The sequence below is a fragment of the Rhinolophus sinicus genome, linkage group LG04 (assembly GCF_036562045.2).
Source record: "Rhinolophus sinicus isolate RSC01 linkage group LG04, ASM3656204v1, whole genome shotgun sequence".
Classification (NCBI taxonomy): Eukaryota; Metazoa; Chordata; class Mammalia; order Chiroptera; family Rhinolophidae; genus Rhinolophus; species Rhinolophus sinicus.
The window spans coordinates 71,291,887-71,309,196 of NC_133754.1; the positions used below are offsets into that span (position 1 = coordinate 71,291,887).

The following is a 17,310-nucleotide window of genomic DNA, read 5'->3' on the forward strand; positions in this document are numbered from 1 at the left end:
GTCTAAATCAGCTTTTCTAATTTTTCTCCTGTTATAGTAATGATCTAGATTTTTTTCACTTATTTATTCTATACCAGGCCAGTTTGGACTTGTCACCTTGTTGAGTTGGCTTTATTCTTGCTACATTGATAGAGGAGTTAGAAACAGAGCATGACAAACGAGCCTTAATTGCTTTTTTCTATCTGCTTTCAGTGATAACTCAATTATTCTTGATAAACAGCTCTTGAAGACCTACTATGCATAAATTTTCCAGATGACTCAATTATTCTTGACAAACAGCTCTTAAAGACCTACAATATAGAAAATTTCCATAGGTTCACAAAAGAACAATGCAGCCTTAGCTGCATTCTGTTTCGACCAATTTCCAGAACTGATTTTCTTTTTTTCAGTAATAGGATTCAAATTCTCCCAGTATTACTACATAGATATGAAAAATTTTGTTAGATTTTCTTAAGGTCAACACAGATAGTTATAACCCTCATTTTGTGCAGAGGGAAAACAAGCTTATTCAAATGATCTGTGCAGTTGTAACTGAAATGATTCCAGTAAATTATAAATTCCTTGATATAGTAATTATTTCATTTATTATGCATTTATATACCATCTATCTCTGTACTGGAGCATGGTGTCTGCTAAGTAAACAATTATTGAATTAAACAAAAATATATCCTTGATTATTCTTATTTAGAAAAAAATATGAGGCAATGAGAAAATACAAAGAATTGGTCTGCTAAACCAGACTCACAGATATAAGAGATTTTACACAGTATCACACCTTACTACTAATTTCAAGGACACAAGTAACCATGAGGAAGAGATGAAATAAATAGTACTGGGTTGCCAATACAGTTTTCAAGGCGCTGTTTTGTGCTCTATCAGGACATAGCCTAGCTAAATCTCATTTAGTAAATGAGTTCTCTTAAGGACTGTCTACACTTACGCAAAATAAGATATTTTTGATGTATGAAATATTATATTCAGTTCTATGGATTCTGTAACAAATCACCACAAACTTAGAGGCTTACAGTGGCACAACGTTATGATCTTACATAAAGGTAAGAAGTCCAATATGGGTCTCACTGAGCTAAAATTAAGGTGTCGGCAGGACTGCATCCCTTTCTGGAGTCTCTAAGGAAAAATCCACATCCTTGCTTTTTCCAGGTTCTGGAGGTCTGCAGCATTCCTTGGTTTGTGACTTTCCTCCTCCAGCTTCAAACCCAGGAAAAGTGGGTTGAGTCCTTCTCACACTGTATCACTTTCACCTCCTCTTCCACTTTTAAGGATTTTTGTGATTACACTAGGTACATATAGATAATCCAGGATAATTTATCCATTTTAAGGTCAGATGATTAGGAACTATAATGCCATCTGGAACCTTTATTCCTCATTGCCATGTGAGGTAACATATTCACAGGTTCCAGAAATTAGTACATGGATGTCTTCTTTTTTATTTGGGGGGGGGGCATTATTTAGCCTATGTCCACCTTCTCCATTTTATGCTCTGATACTAATAAAATAGATACTATATTCAATAAATCCATAGATCCCAAGCTTGTTTACCGTAATCAAATCAACACAGACCAAATACGCTCTACTAAAATCATTTCAGAGTTAGTGACTCTTCCATTAGCAAATACCACTAGCATGTTGCCAGGCAACTTGAACAGGTTGAATTTTCCTTTTTCTTTCCTGAGATAATCTCAGGGAGAGAATGGATTGTAGACCTTTTGCTAAACCTTACTATCGAAGATGACATAACATGTGATTTAAAGTCTTGGTTTAAGTGACTCTATATCAAATCAGATATACATTAACTTTTGTAATATCTAATACACTACAGCTATATCAATCAACAGTTGAATAATGAAAGCATGAACTTCATATGCAATTAAATTTTACTCTTCATATACAAGAAAAAGTCAGCAGCTGACCCTTTTAACTATAGAAATTATATATATATATATATATATATATATATATATATATATATATATAGAGAGAGAGAGAGAGAGAGAGAGAGAGAGAATATAATTTTTTAGAGTTGTGACCACATGATTCTGAATCTGAGTAAAGAATGTAATGACTCTGAGCTCTATTTCTTTTGAAGATTATGGAGTTGGTTCCTATCTAAGGGCTTATACCTTAAGGGAATCTATTGTCAAATAGTCATATGAGAGTGCATCATCATTTATAACTCCGATTCTATCCCAGGACAGGATTTAAACAATTTTAAACATGTAAATATTTCTTAACCTTAAATTTTACTATCTCAATTTATTTTTTGAAATTAGAAAAAGAAAATGAAAATTTGAGGCCAGTTTTATTTAACTTAATTCAATAAATAATGTGACACTCTGTCTTTTAACTGCATAGACTGAAATTGTATTTTCAAAGATAATGAGTAAGTAAGAGTCACAAAGGTGGTTATCGTCAATTTCAATTGGCAAAAAAAATCAGTGGTCAAAAAGAAGCTGAACTCATTTACAATGATGAATAAACTCATCACAATGATCATTTCTGAATTTCCACATTCTATTATACGATATTTGAGAAATAATAGTAATGACTGCCATATGCTTATTGTGACAGGCTTTTATAGGTATTACTTCTTATGCTTAGAGACCACTAAAATTATTCTGAACTAAGGAAATCGAAACAGAACAAAGTTAACTAACCTACTCAAATTCATGTAGATTGTAAGTGCTGATGGGAGGATCTGAATTAATATGTAATGCCAGAGCTTAAATTCTTTTTATTTTTTTTATTGAAGTATAGTTGGCATACAACATTATATTAGTTTCAGGTGTATAATACAGTGATTCAACGTTTGTATTCCTTATAATGTGATCACCATGGTAAGTCTAGTAACCATCTGTCACCATGCAAAGTTACTACAATATCATTGACTATATTTCCTGTGCTGCATATTATATTCCTGTGGCTTATTTATTTTTAAGTGCTAGTTTCCATATCTTATTTCCCTTCACCTGTGTACATATCCCCCCACCCGCTTCCCTCTGGAAACCATCATTTTATTCTCTGTATCTATGAGTCCGTTTCTGTTTTTTGTTTTTTTTTCTAGATTCTATATATAACTGAAATTATATGGTATTTATCTTTCTCTAACTGACTTATTTCACTTAACACACTCATAATACTCTCTAGACCCATCATGTTGGGCAAATCTCACAAATGACATTATTTCATTCTTTTTTATTGCTGAATAATATTATATATATCTTCTTTATCTATCCATCTATTGATGAACACTTACATTGCTTCTGTATTTCGGCTATTGTAAGTGTGGCTGCAATGAGCATAAAAGTGCCAATATCTTTTTGAATGAGTGTTTTCATTTTCTTTGAATAAATACCCCAAAGTGGAATTTCTGGATTGTATGGTAGTTCTAGTTAAAATTTTTTGAGGGAACTCCTTACTGTTTTCCACAGTGGATGCACCAATTTGCAATCTCACTACCAGTGCACAAGGGTACTTTTCTCCAATATCTTCGCCAATAGTTGTTGTTTGTTGATTTATTGATGGCAGCCTTTCTGACAGATGTGAAGTGACATATCAGTGTGATATTCATTTGCATTTCCCTGAAAATTAGTGACGTAGAGTATTTTTATTATTTGTCTGTTATCTATGGAGAAATGTCTTTTCAAGTCCTCTGCTAATTTTTTAATTGGATTGTTTGGTTTTTTTGTGATTGAGTTATATGAGTTCCATATATATTTTGGATATTAACCCCTTATCGGCTGTATCATTTGCAAACATCTTCTCTTATTCATTTTGTTGATGGTTTTCTTCACTGTGCAGAAGCTTTTTAATTTGAGGTAGTCCCATTTGTTTATTTTTCCTTTTGTTGCCCTTGCCTAAGGAAATATATCCAAAAGGGTGTTGCTTAGACTGATGTCAAAGAGTTTACTGCCTACGTCGTCTTCCAGGAGTTTTATGGTTTCAGGCCTTAAAGTTTTTAATCAATTTTTACTTTATTTTTCTATATGGTATAAGAAAATGAACTAGTTTCTTTTTTTTTTTTTTTTTTTGCATATATCTGTCCAGTTTTCCCAACATCACATATTGAAGAGACTGTCATTTTCCCAGTGTATAGTCTTGCTTCCTTTATCCTAGATTAATTGACAATATAAGCATGGACTTATTTTGGGGTTCTCTATTCTGTTCCATTGATCTATGTTTCTATTTTTTTTATGCCAGTACCATACTGTTTCATTATTATAGCTTTGTTGTACAGTTTGAAATCAGAGAATGTGAGGCTTCCAACTTTGTTTTTCTTTCTCAAGATTGCTATGGATGTTCAGGATCTTTTGTGAGTCCATATAAACTTAAGGATTATTTTTTCTAGTTCTGAGAAAATGCCATTGGTATTTTGGTAGGGATTGCATTGAATCCGTAGATTGCTTTGGGTAGTATGGGCATTTTAGTGATATCAATCCTGCCAATCCATGAGTACAGTATATTCTTCCACTTATTCATGTCCTTTTCAATTTCTTTCTTCAATGTCTTATAGTTTTTAACATGCAGAGCTTTCACCTTGGTTAAATTTATTTCACATAATTTTTTAAGCAATTGTAAATGGGATTGTTTTCTTAATTACTTCTTCTGATAGTTTATTAGTGTATAGGAAAACAGCAGATTTCTATATATTAATTTTATATCCTGCAGCTTTACTAAATTTATTTGTTTGAGTTCTATGATATTCTTCATGGATTCTAGGGTTTTCTATATGTGTATATAGCATCATGCCAGTTTGACTTCCTTCTTTCTAATAGAGCTTATATTCTTAACCACTATAGCATACTGGCTCCCATAGCTAGGAATGGAATTTTCTTATAACTAAATGTATTTTATAAGGGTCCGTAAAACTTTGGTGAGAGTCAGAGTTATGTGCTTTGGACACATTCCCACATAAGTCCCATCAGTCTCTAAAGCTCATCTGACCAACCTTCCTTCTTTTTTTTCTCACTTAACGAAAGAAAAGTAAAACATAATGGCAATAGATAACTGGTTGGATTAGAAAGGTCCAAAACTAAAGTAAACCAAACATATAAACCACCTGTTCCAATGGTAAAGGTTGAAAACATAATTAATACCACATATGAACCAGTCATTTAAATCCTATGACAGTAATATGTGGCTTAAAGTTATCCACTCAAATCACAGTGGATAATTAACCTACGGGCAAACTATGTGCCAATGTTATCTTGAACACTAGGTCTTCTTGGAAGTATAAGTGTGGTGTCTGAGTAGGGCTGAACTAACACTTCACCCTTCTAATTAGTCCATTGAATATCGGGTAATAATTTGTATTAGTTGATGAAAACCTCTGTAAAATTAGGTGGGTTCTATGTTGTATTACAGCTCCAGTTCTTATAACTTGGCAAGTTAGATTTTTAAATATTAAAAAAAATCACAATTGTTGATATTAAAAATGTAGACTACAAAAATTAGCATCTTTTTATTATATATCATGGTATAAAATTTAAATGATTAAACAATCAGATACTGAAGTACAAGTAAATAAATAGTAAATGAGCTGTGAAATCCAAAGCTGTGTGTATTTGCTTATAAAATTGAATATGTAGGTAAGTGTGTGTGTGTGTGTGTGTGTGTGTGTGTGTGTGTGAATCCTAAGGCTGTAATACTATCATTGCATATTTTTCTAATTAAATATCCAGCTATTGCCTTTTTATTTATCTTTGTTGAGATTCCTGGGCATGAAACTACAACAATATTAAATTAGATCAATACATCTTAGCAAGATTCTCTTAGCAACAGGCTTAGAAAGGAATTGTGTTTTAGTTATTGATTTCATAATTCTTCTAAGTTCTTAGTTGAAACAAACACATATTTGACAATAGCTGGGGATATATCTATATTATTTCTTAAAACAATGCAACCAAATAAAAGTATGCTTGCTATAAAATCCTCCAATTTCATTTTAATGAAAATGTGCCAGACTTTAAAGAAAAAGCAAACTTAATATATCAAGATTATGTGTACAAGGAATTTAAATGATGCAAATTTTTTTCTAATTATGAAAGTAAATCATATTTTGACAGCATTTGAAAACATAAAAATTTCAAATAAGGTTATAAAAATATTTTTTAAAAAATTTATATAGCTACGATATTTTGCACTAGAAAAGGAAAATTTGACTTACATAAATTTATTTCAATGGATTGGACCTCAGTTAAAAATGGCTTAAAAGGAGCCAGCATTGATGTTAATGACAAATCAACTAACATTATTTAAGCTGTATCAAATATTTTTATAACATTGTATAAATACAAAATAAAAATATTTTAAAAATTAAAAATAACTCATAATAAGAATAAGCATGTACATTAAAGATGACTTACATAGCTAGATACCTGCTGAAAACTCTAGTCAGTTAAGGAGCTAAGTAAACACTTATACATTTTTGAATAAAAAGTTATTTCTAGAATGTATGGGTAAATGACTATGTTTCCAAATAATTTAAAAGTTGAATGCAATCTTTAAATTTCAGAGTAAAAGTGATTCTTGATTATATAATTTGCTAAAATTAAAATCAGAGTTATGTTTAGACCAGGTGTCAGTAAGCAAAAGAGGGCGACTTTATCTTTAGTAACTGTAGATTCCTCATCACTTTCCACTTTGATCTTCTTTCCTTAGTTCTTCAGTGCTTATCGACAACATTCACCAGCATACCTTGGTGTGGCCAAGGGTAGTTTAGTGCCAGTATCCATTCAAACTGATCAAAAACCATGGCAAACTACTTGTTAAATATTTTCAATATCACTGTTTCCATTGTTCCAAGCTTCTGTGATACCCATTTACAAAAGCTGTTCACATAAAATATCATCCTGACATCTAAATGAAAGCTAAGGTTTAATCTATTATGTCTCCCCTGATGTTTCAGTTTAAATATAGGCCATGCAGCATTTAAATCAAAGGGAGCCTCAATCTCTTTGTTTCATGTTTCCAAAAGAGACTCCCAAGTGACTTCGGCCTGCTCTTGGTTTCACTCCACCCTGGACAAAGAGAACTTACTCCTTTAATTGGTGATTTAGGACAAGGAATCAGATATGCTCACTTCAGCCTTTCCTCTTCTCTATTTTATGAACCTACTATTCTGTTTGGCTCAATGGTGTTAACCTCTGTACTAGAAATTTGCCTGGATTATAGAATGGGCTCAATACACATATTTGTTAAACGAACAACAAAGACTCTGTTGTGTAAACTTCATTCCATGAGTCAAATATTAGAATGCCCATTTGGTCAAAGGTCTAAATCCACATTCTGTACAGTTTGTAATATTCAAGTAAATAATTTTATACCTATCATTTCAACTCTAATAGGCTTAGAATTAAGACAGGGATGATGATGATTATTTGCTTGGTACCCTGAAACCCATAACATAGAATTGAGAGAAAAATACAATGAGACAGAGTTCATGTCAACAGAATAGAATGTTTTTGTTGTTGTTGTTGTTTGTTTCTCTGCTTGTTTGTTTGTTTGTTTTAATAAAGGTGCTTCCGAAATAAGGTGTGTTGCCTTGCATGTATCCAACCTCAATGGGAAAATTTTAACAGAGAATAGGTACTTAAATGAGAGGATGTAGTGGAGATGATCCCAGCACCAGATGCAGAATTGGTGTAGATATATCACTCAGTGTTAAGTCAAAAAAACAGGAACCACTTCAGTTATTTCAAGTAGAGAAGGATTTAATGCCTAGAAAATTGTTGGATAGTCAAAAGAAGCAAAGCAAAGAAGGGGGAAATATTAGAAAAGTGAAAAGAAGAAAGGAATGTTACTTGGAAATCAGGGTTCTCTTTTTAACCATGGGCTGAACACAGGAACTTGTCCATCAGCTGATGCTATAGTTGGTTTGACTACTGCTGCCCAAAAATTCCAGGAAGATGAATTCCACTGACATTGCTGAAACTCCAATTGATATGTTGGTGACCCTGTCATTTCATTCTTCATTGTAATTTATAAGCAATGATTAGTCTAAAATATGTTGAGAAGTATGTTTTGGGGAATCTTCTATGTCTTGCTTGAGATGTCATTCTGAGTGTTATTTACAGAAACATTCAATGGCCTTGATTTTTTTTCTGGTTTCCTTTTCACTATATACATATTGTCCTTTTCCCAATTCCATTCCACTAGGTAACTGATAAATACTTGTATAATAGTAATATCAACTGAAGTAACATAGACCACTCTTGGAGTCTATACAGGGGAATGGATATTGAAGCCAAAACTGTGTAAGTTCAAAACACAACTCCACACTTACTACTTGTATGACCTTGCATACGTTATTTAAAATTATTTTTGCTTCCTCTGTAAAACAGAGTGATTTAGAATTTACCTTTCTAGATTGCTGTCAGGATTAAATTAGTTGGCAATATGTTAGGTACTTAAAACATTCAGTATGCAGAATTCTTTGTGTTAACTTTATTTTCTCCATTATCCCCAATATATAATTTCTAATCAGTGGGTAAGTACTTCATTTTGATACAGGTACTATTATTTTGTATGGCAGTTCGTTTCATTTTAGATAACTGAACTTGAAAAATATTTTCTGTATACTTATTCACATTGGCTACCCTGTGATATCTAGCCACCATTCCTATTTCCACCCTTGAAGCTATCTAGAATTAGTGTGCCACATTCACTTTCCTAGATTGGGAGTGAACAAGCTTCCTTCCTCCAAATGCTTCTATTTTTTGCATTGTTAATATCACAGTTATTGAATAATTCTTGTATCGTGTATTTTTTACATGAGACTAATAATTCTTGTATCATATATTTTTTACATAAGACTAATTACCTGTCTTTAGATCTATTTCCATTTGCCAATAACCGTTCTAACATTCACACAACATCTGCATTTTTATCTCCAAAGAAGTATATACTGGGGAACTCTAAAATAGTTGGGCCAATAAAATCAGACAGAGGGGCCTTCCACCACTCATTAGGCATCTGCTTAAGCAATATGTTTGTGTATGAAACTGAACCCGTCACCAGCAAAGTATTTCTTTAGAGGCAATTCTTAAAAAGATCTCCCTTACTTTGAGTAGTAAAGTGAATGGAGATAATCCCAGAAGAAAGGGAGAAAGCTATCATATCAGCTTTCGCCATTATTACCCATTGCCACTTCTTAATTCATGTTCAGCAAATTTTAAGCTATAAAATTTAAAAACTTATTCTGCTGTGAAAGAAACAATATTCTCAGAGATTAAGCACTGCATAGTAACTTCACATTAAAAATTACAATAATATGTATTAATTTAGCATAATGCCTTGACAAGGTCAGATATTTTTAATGTTCTTTACATAGTCTCTCTCTCTCTCTCTCTCTCTCTCTCTCTCTCTCTCTCTCTCTCTCTCAGAATGGTAACCTGTAATTTAATAAAACTTTGTTAAAACTTAAAATACATCAACTCTTTTCTTCTAGGCCCTTGTATTTTACAGTAGTAAGCTTTAAAAAAAAATGACTTGTAAGTCAACATTCCCAAAGACTGAAATTATATGTTCTGAAGTAAATATCACAAAAAATTAAATTACAAAATTTCTGAAAGGTAAACCTTTTCTAATAGTTGAATTATTTCACTATATTTTATAAAATTATATATTACCTAAAGAGCATTTAGAGAAAATATTAATAGTAAAACCAGTCTTCACTATGAAGAAGTCATTAGCTAATTACGTATTATTCTAAGAAAAAAGACAGTGGTAGGTACAGTCAACTTTGTATGAGAGATTTTCTTCACTTGTGATTCTTGGAGAGCTCATCCTTTCAGGCCACAAGGTAAGCTGTTATATGCACTACAAGCCAAGACTCAGGTTTAACTTAAACCTGCAGGGTCCACATAACAATGTATCCCCTTGACCAATCTTTTCTGCTGATTAAACAATGGAATTTTATGGCCCATCTCTTGAATAATATATTTGAGCTTGTTTTATTCATACCTGTCTTAAGTTCTGAACCAATAAAACTGAAAGCTGACTATATTTTCTTGTCAAATTTTTGGAGTATGCATTTTACTAATGGGATTTGTTGATTTATTGCTAACAGAGATATAACTTTGTACTTCAGCCACTTTGGGTTTTAAAATTGCTACAACCTAAAAGTAAATTATATGAGCTTGAAAAAAGTGCTTGAAGTACATTTCACCACAACATTAACTTCATAGAAATGAAACAAGCAATAGAAAAATGACAAATATTGTCCTTTTCTTAAACTCTACAATAAAATTATTCAAAGTACAGCTGTTTGAGCAGAAAACAGATCGTAGACCCTAGCAATAATTTCTAAATTTTCTCAGAGTATAGAGTCAGTTTTACAATTAATTTTCTATTAGAATATTATAATTAGTGGTAATCAATTTATCAACATTATATGAATCGTGAAGTGTAACTACAGTTTTTATATAATTAATAGTCTATAACTAATTTCCAAACAGGAAATTTAAAAAACCCTAAAGCCTACAGAAAATAATTATAAAACTCAAACTCTCATAACAGACAATTGGAAATGCTTCACTTTTTGAATCTTTATAAGGAGGAGAAGACATTTTCACAATTTTCTCCCAAAATTTTATTCTATAATTCCTAGCTAGACTGGAAAACAAAGATGGTTGACTGATTTCCCATTTTAGGCTTCTATCATGCAGTGGGCATTTTGTATACATTATTACCTTATTTAATAAAATGTTTGTTGTTTTGTTGGAACTTTTCTACTTACTAGTTTGACACACTCCTTTGAGAATGTAAATCTATTTTATCAAAAGTAAATAAAAACAAGACATTTTCATGTTTGAAAACCTCAAGTGTGTCTGTTTTAGAAAACACTTGTGATACTGTCATACCAAACTTAGCACTGTACCTGGCGAAAAGAATGGTTGTTCCCAAAAACCAATTAAACTTTCCTGTCCAGTTGATGAAAAAACCCTATAACCAGTGTTCAGTCAGAGAGAGAAACCACACTTTGAAGTTATGTAAACTAACACTATCTCTTTCACTAAAAATCATTTTAAAATTTAGTTTTTCTCTAGAACTAACATGAATTCACAGTTACACCTCCTGAATGAATTATTGAATTTCTTCCATACAAACCATGCAAAGCAACATTATTTCATTGTTGGAATGTTAGAAATAAGTATAGAGAAATAAGCATAATGTTTGTTTGTTGCTGCTATAGTAAATAGAGCAGCAAACAAACAAACATTAAGAAAAAAAAGAAAACAAAACAATGAAACAATGGAGAAAGCAGCTTGGTCAAGGCAGCATAACAGGAAACAGATTCTATGTTCCTGCCTTGACCTGTGTTTGTCTAGGAACCCATGTTGTGCACCATATTGAGATCAGATTCTATTAGCATCAAAAGAGCCAAGGAAGTTATATAAAGAATGGAGAAGTTTATTATGAAGTGCTAGTATTTACAGCTTCCAGAAGTCTTTTATTAGAGAAGACATCACTCAATAGGTACCCTAATTTCTTCACTTGAAAGGTCAAGTTCCAAAGAAAGTGGAGAATAACTTTTCAAACTTGTGGTATTCAAAGTACATCTTGAGCTCTTGTTTTCCAATTCTAATCAATATCCACAGGGAATCATTATTGTTTGGAGGAAAATAAATTGATACAGAGGGTACTTTGGCAGGGCATGAGGGGTAGAGGAAGGAAAAAAGAAACAGACAGAGAGCTACCAAGTTTCACATCTGTCTTTTCAAGCCACACTGATCCTAAATGAATTTCAGGACCAACATGTTTGGTTTAAAGAGGGAACAGATAACCTGGAGAATGCTTGTGTTGCTGAATAAGGAGATGGGTGCTTTTTTGTAAAGCCACAGGCACACACAATACTGAAGTCATTTCAGGAATAAAGAAAATCCACCTCCTGGAATTCTATACATTGTAGTTGGCATTAAAGCTTGTGATATGGTCCAAAATTTATTTTATGTAGGGATGTGAAAGTAAGATACTTAGCCCTCCTTTGCAAAAAACAACATAAATGGTTGTCCAATATAAACATCTCTGCCAGAAAGCTGACCAATGTTGCCTTTGCTTCATTTTCACAAATTTGGAATAGAATAGGATGAATTTGTCCTCAAATTACAAACCTCTTTGTTTTGGCACTATAAATGAATTGGTGAGAAGTAGAGATGCAATTGCAAAAACAACAAAGAAAGCAAAGGTTAAAACAAATGCTGATTGCAAGCAGAGAAATAAAATATGTAAACCAACCAACATTATAATTTATTATTCACATAAAAAAAATCCAAAGATAGGAAAAGTAAAAAGTAAGTCCTAAATATTGGATATATACCATGCAAGGAGTTTTGAAAACTGCATATAAAATAGTCTTCCAAAATGGTCCCCTTCTCCCTTGTCACTGCTTTACACTCAGCATGATTTCCTTTTATATTTTAGGAAAATTATTAAGTTTCAAATGTCTAGTTCTCTTGGGAATAACCACTTAACCCTTAGTCTTCTGCATTTGGCTAGGTCTTTGTGGCAGCTGTCAATTAAAGTGACCAACATGCTTCTAAGTTTTCAATTCTCTAAATTTGTAAGACTAGGAAAATTGATTATCTAATATGCTCATCAAAGTTTTTGTCCAGGTTATTTCTGATACATGGAAAAACCCTACTCTCTATAATCAAGGCCAGTGTTTGTCCTGAAAGTTTACCTGACTAACCCAGCCTTTTCTTCTATTCACAAACTTCCTCGTAACCAAACACAATTTTTAGATGATTATATATATTTCTGATCATTAACTTTTACTTTATTTCATTTACATTAATTATCTATTAGCAAAGGGGAAACGGTTTGATTTTCCTACTTGGCTCTTTCATTTTAGTACCTCCTTTCACATATCCAACGCCAGCCCAGTCGGTAGCACTCAGTTTTTGCCCTCTCGGCTCTCTATGCAAAGTTTATAGCAGAAGACTGAGCCCTGTGTGTGCAAATTAATTATTACATTGATGATACACCCGCTATATGTGCTGCTCACTTGCCAGTTTCTTTTAAAATGAGGTTGTTCATGACCATTCCAATGATGTTTGGGGAACGCTCTTTAGAAAGTGGGGCCATGCTCTTCAGAATGATTTAGTAACTTGTTTCCCCTTTGTCCTTGTTATTACTAATGGCTCATAGTCTTACTGTTTATTTTTCAGTTTCATTTGTTGCAGTTCTCATTAACTTGTTCAAATAAATATTTTTGGAGAACTTATTATGTGGCAGGCCTACAATTGTCAAAAGGGATATGTTTAGCAAAACAGTTCTAATCCCTATGGCATATTTAACCTAGTAGGGGAGACAGAGATTAGTTAGATTATTACGGATGAATACATGGTAATAGCTGTAGTGGGTAATATTAAAGGAAAAGTACAGGTGTTGAGAGAGTAGGGAGATCAGAGTTAATTGGGTGGACAGACAATGCTTTAAGTTGTTCTCTGAAGCACAGCCAGGTAGGGGTGGTGGTGCAGAGAAATAGAGGACTACAAGAAGAGGAAAATGCAAATAGAAGGGTTCTGAGTTAGAAAAAATTATCATGAAGGAACTGAAAGAACACAGGTGTGGCTCAGTGTATGGAGCAAAGGGGAAGTTAGTAGGGCTTGAAGCGGGGGGTCCCTAGTGGAGCAGATCCACACATCATGTTAGAGCTGATCTTAAAAATCACCGTCTTCTCAGAGTAGTGGGAGGGCATCGAAGGGAAATTACTCTGCCTTGATCTGTATCTTCAACATATCACTTGGCTTCAATGAAGAGAGAATACTGGAAGGGAGTAAAAGTAAAGTTGGGGGAATTACTTTGGGTGATACTTCTTTTGTCCAAGTGAGAGGTGATAGTAGTTTGGAGTAGAATGTTATAAGTGATAGGCAAAGTGGATGCATTTGAGAGATACTTAGAATGAAATTTATCGTACTTAAAAATAGTTTGTATATTGGGGAGTGAGAGAGAAGTGAAATGGCTGGTGGTAAGAGTGGTGGTTAAAAGAGTTGTCCCAGGTCTGATTGCTAATGACATAGCTATAATGTAGGTGCCCAGTGGTCTGCACTTGACCACCAGATCTTAGATTCAGAGACAGCACTTTAATTCTTATTCCTCTTTTGGGGGTTGGAAGAACCCCCAAAGTAGATATACTTTCTACTTGATTCTATTTACTGAATTCAGGCATCCCATGTACTTTCATGAACCAGGTATCGTGCACAGTTCTTGGTTGTAGCTCAGTGGCCAATCCAGAAAGAGGACAGTTAATGAGTCTGTAATTGCAGTACAGTGGGTAAGTGCTATGAGTGGTGCATGGAGAGAGATATTGACTCAGTCTGGAAGGTCCAATAAGGCTTCCTGAAGAAGCTGGCAGCAAAGCTGAATGTGCAGGATAATCAGTAGGAATCTGCCAGGAAAAAAGTGGAAAGAAAAGGCCACAAGTTGGAAAAGCACATGCAGGAAAGCCAGATACTAGATTCTGACTGAGCCTTCCAAAGCAAAGCTTCTGTGGGCTCAGAGGTGAAAAGCTGGGGCAAAAGAAGTAAGAAGTTCTCCCACATTTGTTGGATCCCACATTGTGGGATTTGCTTCTCCCACATTTGTTGGAAAGAAATTGTCCAACTGGCACAAACTGAACAGCTGATGTCACACTTTGGAGCAGTTAAATGCTGCCTTGTACTGCTTGGTACATATTTGTGTAAATTGTTTCTCCAAGCACATTCTAAGCATGTTAAGGAGAGATTCATAATGCATAAATTTGTGTGACAGAGCCTAGACTGGCTCTGAGATCATCATAAATTCTCCATAATAGTTATTAATTGGAAGGTAGAAGTAAACTTTCTTGGGAAAAAAATACCTCAGGTCATTCAAAGCAAGTATGACTCGAAATGTGATGACTTTTTTTTTGGACTAACTATAAACTTTGGATATAATACTTCTTATATTGATTATTACTGATGATCAAAATTCTTTAAATTTTCAAATGGAAGATGAAAGAAAAATTTAAATTTATAATTGTGCATATGATAGCTGTTATGTGCACTTTTGAGGAAGCATACTAGACTTCATAGGAATCAATGAATATTCACGTGTCTTATATTTCATTGGCAAGAAAGTACCTCTTTTGAAACACATCAAAGGAAATTTCAAATTTAGTTTCATATTCCATTTTCTTCTCTTTAGTTTCTAACTGCTCTGTTTAGTGACAAACTTATTCTTAGGTTATTTTTTTTTAAATTAGAGAATGTGCCTAACTTTTAAGATATTTTATAGTATAGGTATTTTGGACCTTATAAAATGGTTTGAGAACTGACTGAATTGACAGATATAAAAACTTGAATTGTGTCCCAGTGTTCAAGGAGCTAACAGTTAGCAACAAAGTCTGCCTAGAGCAGTTTGAATGTGTTTTCATTGTTAAGATTTGTCAAACTAATACATATGGGTGACATGAGGGTATTATAACTTAAAAAACTAGAGGTAGACGCAAGACTTCAAATTCAAATTTTTAAACATTGATCTAGACTTCCTTGAAGTGAATATTGGCTGGACCGCTGACTTACTGATGACTTACATTTCCTGCTATGACCTTATATAATCTATGCATTTTTGTTTCCTGTTTGCATCTGGTAATCATCTGTAATCACCTTACTTCCCAGTAGGGGAGGATTTACTTCTGTTGCTGTTTTTGCTGTTTTGCAACTTACATTGCTGTGCCTTTACGTTACTTGTAATTCTTCTATTCCTTAACCTCAAAAGCATTGCTTAACATACAGCAACAGTGGTTTTGAAAATCAAACTACATGTGAAGGTCAAAAAGGTACTGTTTAAAAGCCATCAAAAGCTGTTCTGAAATTTTGTGTATGTGTTGTGTATATCTTTATATATAGCAATGCATCCATTACAATAAATAAAAGCTGACTTCTCTATTAACAAAAAAACCACTGAATGTCTAATGTTTGAAAATAGCCTTCAAGAAATATTCCCCTTAGAACTGATGAGGAAACAGCAATCCAAGCAACAACACTAACTAAAGGAAGCACCAGGAGGTCCAGCACCATGCTGGAAAGCCAAACTGATGGCTCTCAGCAAACGATCCACAGTATGTCCTGCAATTTGTACTTCATATGTGGGCAGGGACTACGTTAGGCATGTTTACCTTTCGTATCCTGAATGCCTGACACAGAGTAAGATCTTATATTTATTTTTAAAGCTTCCACATATGTTGAATTAACTAGCAGGCAACTCCATAGTGATTTTTGATTTACTTAAATAGTGCATTTATGATCTTTATTTATAAGAAATGATGCCCTTGGTAATTCCTATTATTCATTTTTGAGGATATTGGTGAATTATTGTTTGATAATAATTTCATATGATTGGTTGGTGATAAATACTATAAAGAATTAGCAGTATATCATTTTCTAGACCTAGTAATTTTCTGTTGCAGATTACAAATTCCTGAAGAAACAAATGTCTGTCAGGCACAAGATATTTTCATGCCCTTCCTTGTTTATTTTGGGGGTAAAAAACACACAAAAAAAATAACAGTGTTTCTTCATGACTTGTAACAAAATTATAAGCCCAAATAACAGGGATCATGAGACTGAGGCCAGTTTCTCATCCAATATATTTAATACCTAATATATATATATATATATATATATATATATATATATATATATACACACACATATATATACACACATATACACACACATACACATACATACATATATATATATATATATATATACATATATATATATATATATTTTTTTTTAATGTCAAATCTACATTCAACTATAGAGGGCAATGAAGTAGGTATCCTTATGAGTAATACGTAACATGACATAAACATGATCAAATCAATGCTGGATAAAAGGAATTAATTGTAAAATTAAACAAATTTTTACTTTAAATTTGTAAGATGAAAGACAAAATCTCAAATTGTAATTTTTTTTTTCAGCAGAATTCTTTAATGATAAATATACATGCAATATCTTATATGAGAATCTGTCAGCTTCTGGCTTTCACAGAAATAAACTAATATAGGGAACTCGTAAGCAATATTTCCTTCAGTTTCTCTTTTAAGAGGAATACTGAGAACTCAAAGAGGAACCAGAAGAGTGTTAAAGGTGAAGGAAGGGCTATGAATTATGTTAAATCCCTGAATTATTTAAAGTAGAAAAGAGTGTCATGTCCAAGTAAATTAGATATCCTATTTGAGTCCATCTATTTTCATTTTAGAACAATAAGTGAACAAATAATAGAAAGGAAAATTACAACTGTTCTTGTATGTGATATTTA

At 33.0% G+C, this 17,310-nt stretch overlaps 1 long non-coding RNA gene across 3 annotated transcripts in view; it reads left to right on the forward strand.

Moving 5' to 3' along the window:
* Positions 1-17,310, forward strand: part of LOC141571304 (uncharacterized) — an 88,044-nt gene that overhangs the window by 12,170 nt on the left and 58,564 nt on the right. The window lies entirely within an intron of this gene.